Source organism: Centruroides sculpturatus, unplaced genomic scaffold (genome assembly GCF_000671375.1).
Source record: "Centruroides sculpturatus isolate CEXI.00-Female unplaced genomic scaffold, Cexi_2.0 scaffold644, whole genome shotgun sequence".
NCBI classification, from domain to species: domain Eukaryota; kingdom Metazoa; phylum Arthropoda; class Arachnida; order Scorpiones; family Buthidae; genus Centruroides; species Centruroides sculpturatus.
The window spans coordinates 167647-172848 of NW_019385082.1; the positions used below are offsets into that span (position 1 = coordinate 167647).

The window sequence follows — 5202 nt, forward strand, 5'->3', positions numbered from 1 at the left end:
ATAAAAATAATTAAAATAATTACAACTTTACAAAAAGAGAGAAGTTGCCGATCTTGCCCCTATACCCGGGGCAACTTCGTCAATTTCTCTCTTCTTGTAAAGTTGTAATTATTTTAATTATTTTTATTTCCAAACTGATTTTAACCAGTTCTATAGTAAGGTAACATTCCAATAGACAATATGCAAAGCTTTTTTTTCAGTTTACAGCAGTATTTATTACACAAAATTTAAGTAAAGCTTAACATTCCGATCTTGCCGCGGTCTCCCCTACTTTTGTCCATGGTTTACACATGATTTGTTAATGAATAATAAATGAACGATTTTTTTCTATTTTTAAAACCCACAGATGTCGATTGTAGATTAATAACAGAATAAACTACTTTAATCGAGCTGCAATTTTAAAAAATCTGTAGACCTATAAATTCCCACTGTCGTCCGTCCGTCTGATTGCCTGTCTGTCCGTCCTTAATTAATCTCGAATACGATGTTAGATAAATGAAAGTCAAGTTTCCGTACGTTCGTTTTCTTTCTTTGTGTTCATTTTTTAACTCTTTCTGCCCTGTGGACACTAAGAAAGTCTCTATTAGCAGCCCATTATGGATTCGACCAGGCCCATAATGGTAAATAAATGTAATTTTGAAAGTAGGGTGGGTTTTATACAAAATTGTAAATACTAATAACGAGGAAAATCGTCATTCGGTCCGACCCTACCGGAGATACATACAACTTATCACACGGTGTGGCCCCAAACAATAGGATACTTTTGCACAGTATAGCGTTAACGCGTTTCTTATCAAACACTTCAAAACATTTAAATTACCTTTTATATATGTAAACTTTATTTCAAATTAGCTTATCATTATGTCACTGTTCAAGCGTCAAAGCTCATATATTTTTATCGATTTATCGATTTATCCAGTGTTTTAATCGATAAAACACGTGCCAAATCTTATGCAAGTGTTCTGTAATCTTTAGTTTCGTTATTACGTTCACAGGTAAGAAAAATAAAGAATTTTAGAATAAAATAAGAAAAGCTTTAAATGCGAGGAATAATAATAATAATGCTAATAAATAGTTATAACGCGGTAAAATAATAATGATAAGAAGTCATAAATGAACATTTAGTTTAATTAATTCTAATGTAATTAATTAGATGAATCGATAATTTTAATCAGAATTTATAGTATTGACCTTCAGTCTTTGAAACATATATCATATCAAGTTGCATTTATTTTCAAGAGATATACATTTTATAAAATCTTATATACATATACTGATACAACTACTTTTAAATTTTTATGTCAAATTATTCACGTAAATTCATTTAAATAAATAAGACATTTTGATATTGGCTTAATGAAGACAATTACTGTTTTTACTTTCTCATTGTTATACTTGTATATAACAAAGAAAAAGTATGGCGACCAGTCAAAAAATAACCTTCGAAAATTTTTAAATTTTTGTCCCGGGAACCTTGAAACGCCTAGAAATGAGAAAAAACCAAAAAAACTCAGGAAATTTTTTACTGTGTACTGATTTTAGTGTGTATGCACGATTTTGTTCACCCTGTTTGAAGCTTAATAACTCCAGTGCTTATTGTCGAAAGTTTCTGAAATTTTGCATGGAAATTTGTATATTAGAGCGGTTAATGATATTAAATTTTAGTAGTTAAAGGTCGATGGTGTAAGGAGATGAAGGGGGGGGGTCGTGTGTCGTATCTCGTATGTCGAGTAGAATCAGACTTAATGAAGATTTTTCTTGTTATTAGCATTTACATTATTATTATTCTTATTTTTTATAAAACTTATCTCTACCCTCAAAATTAAGCTTTTTTCCATTTTATAATAATAATATAAAACGTCTTTTAATATAAAATATCGTAACACATGACACAGTTTTGAAATTTTTTGTCGGAAAAGTTACACTACTCTTTGATGAATATATATATAAGTTAAATATATTATGAAATTATATATTTGGTATTTGATTGTTTACTATTCTCTCAATTAGTTAAGTTCTTCGAAATTAGCACACAGTTGCTGTTGCGAACAAATCACACTTCTTTTTGCTTGATAAAGTAGGTTTATTTTCTATAATTTAGAAAGGATATGTTTTTCGGGCTTTATGCCCCTGTTCAGTCTTATTGTATTAAATACATCGGCAAAAAATTATGTAAGACATTACAGAATGTATTAATTTATATTTAACATACGCGTACAAAAGTTTTATCAAAAATTGTAATTGTCTAAAAATTATTATAACTAATTATTAAAACCGTAGTAAAATGTTATTAAAATAATGAGACAGTACACTTGTACAAATTAAATTATTTTTGTTAAATCGTTTAAAAATCTGGGGCTAGTACTAGTAAAATTGAAATATATTAAAAATACATAAATAAATATAATANGCAGAAATAATTATAAATTTATTATCATTATTCAAGTATTCAAGTATATGCCAAAGTTTATGGAGAAAAGGAGGATTCTTTTGTATCTGACGATTACTAACAAGGCAGAAAACCTAAAATTCCCCTGAAGCAAAATGTCTGAAGTCAGCACTATTCATGGGACTCTTAATTCAAATTGCCCAAACCCCACAAAGTTATAACGCACCACTGAGTATATAACACTGGGGAAAGTAAAAACGATGCGAAAAATGTTCTTTTCGATACATCGTTGGTGGAAGAAGGAACAGATTAGAATTTGCAAAGCTCTGTCAAATCAATTTGTCAAGAAAGAAGAGTGCCGTTGCAGGATATAATAGTACCGTTACCACTTTATTGCAGCACAGTTATCACTGTGCTGCAATAATTAGATAACAAAACTGGGCTCCTTACATTATTAAAGCAAGAATTTTACATAAATTTTTTCTATTTATTGCATTTACCATTCTCTTGTCTTTTGCTGTACAAGAATTCCGTTATATCTCGAATCATTTCTAAAAAATATTATATAATACAGGTATACCTCGCCTTACGTCGGTAATTGCTTCCAGGAGAGGCGACGTAAGTTTACTTGTCTCCGAATCAAGTTGTCACTAGGTTAAAGCATAAATTACCATTTCTACTTCTGTATTTTATTTATTAATGCATTTTCAATAATATATGGTTAATAAGGATCTATTTTAAGCTTACAAACAAATAAATTTTACTTTTTATTATAGTACAGAATAAAGTAATCTAAATTTACGAATGCATGTAATGTAAATACAGTACATACTTGTAAATGTATATATTTTAATATGATTTTATGTTCTTTAAACGCTTTTCTAGTGATATTACGACTTCAATATTTGTGTCGGACAGACGTAAAGTCGAATAAAATGACTTAAACTTGATTTCTATTTTTCCATATACTTTTTTTGACAAACGACGTATAATCGGGAACGACGTAACTCGAAACGACGTAAGTCGAGGTATACCTGTATTTTTCTCGCAGTATCAAAAGACAAAATGATTTTAAAATTATTCACAAAGTTGTCAATACGAGTCAACATAAAATACTATAATTATCACAAACAAGATGGCTTTCTGGTGAAAATGTAAAAGGAAATGTTCTGATTCAAATATTGAATTTAAATCAGAACATTTCCATCTGCATGTTTTATATTCCACGGTTTTAGTGGAGTATAGTGATATTTTAAGTATATTTATCAAGAAAGACATTACTAACTACAAATTTGTTTGAAATTGAACCAAACGATGTAAGAAATCATCAAGATGTACAGGAAATATTTCATGGTGGAAGAACAATGTCCCTTTTAGAAAATGAGCCTCTTTCAACCAGTAGTGCCCTACGATTTAGAAGGGCAGCTTAAAATTTCTTGTCGACCATTTCAAGCAAATCAAGATGAGATTTTTATTCGACACAAATGGCATTATTGTCAAGCTGAAAGTGCCAGTTCCATTATTAGTGCACGACTTAAGCCTTTCACCATGATCTCTTGGTTGTTCATTTTCCAGCATTAATTGCCGAAAATCAATTTAACCAATAGGATGACGAGTGGTGATCACTTCGTTTAGCAAAAGATTTGGTTTGATTTACAGTATTTGTTTACGGCAAAGTAACAGTTTGGCGATTTGCTGAGGGAGAATATCTCCCAGAAAGACTTTCTATGGGAAATTGGCTTCTGTTTGGGTGTTACAAACCTGAAGAAAACCCGAAAAACTTCAACATAACCAAACTACAGTAGACATCTGTATAAAGCCTGGACTTCACATTACCGGAACCGCGACGTAATCGTAAAAGTTAAAAACTGAAAGCCAAACTGACGAAACGTTCAGTTTTAAAACGTTCAGTTGGACAGAAACAAGACTGAAAGCAGAGTTAAAAATTATTTAACTTTTCCGTTTTCGTTCCGCGCTTCTGTCGTACTCCAACCAATAAAAACGCAAGGATTTGTGACGCGTATTCACGTGCATTTATCACGTGCAGTAGTTTGATTGTCGTAATGGCGGAAAGTGTAGCGAAAACGATGAGGAAACAAATAAATTTGGAATTCTTCATCGAAGAAGTTAAAAAAATAAACATGTCTGTACGACAAAAAAAGTAAATAAAGATTATTAACAATTTCATTGTTAATAAATGCAGAGAAAGCGTGGCAAAATCCGTAGCGTCGGCCATGTTTGACTCTACGACAATTACAGAACTGATCAACAGATGGCGCATTTCTAGTGGTGTCAACTTAAAACGAAAACATAACTGAAACGAAAACTCTATATGTTTCAGTTCTGTTTCTGAGTTTCTGTTTTCAGGTAATGTGGAGTCCAGGCTTTAAAAATTATTTAACTTTTCCGTTTTCGTCCCGTGCTTCTGTCGTACTGCAACCAATAAAAACGCAAGGATTTGTGTCGCGTAGTCACGTGCATTAGTCACGTGTAGTTTGATTGTCGTAATGGCAGAAAGTGTAGCGAAAACGACGAGGAAATGAATAGATTTGGAATTCTTCATCGAACAAGTTAGAAAATACAGATGTCTGTACGACAAAAAATGTAAATAATTCAAAGATTATTTACATTTTTTGCAGAGAAATCGTGGCAAAATCCGTAGCGTTGTCCATGACAATTACAGAACTGATCAACAGATGGCGCATTTCTAGTGGTGTCGAGTTAAAACGAAAACATAACTGAAACGGAAACTCTATATGTTTCAGTTCTGTTTCTGAGTTTCTGTTTTCAGGTAATGTGGAGTCCAGGCTTAA

The 5202-nt window shown here is 31.4% G+C and overlaps 1 long non-coding RNA gene across 1 annotated transcript in view; it reads left to right on the top strand.

The window, feature by feature from the left end:
* The first annotated feature begins 970 nt into the window (after nt 1–970).
* The window catches only part of LOC111634396, a 28137-nt gene continuing 23905 nt past the window's right edge, over nt 971–5202 (top strand). The window contains exon 1 of the long non-coding RNA XR_002758205.1: nt 971–995. This is a non-coding gene — a long non-coding RNA (uncharacterized LOC111634396). The remainder of the gene's footprint in view (nt 996–5202) is intronic.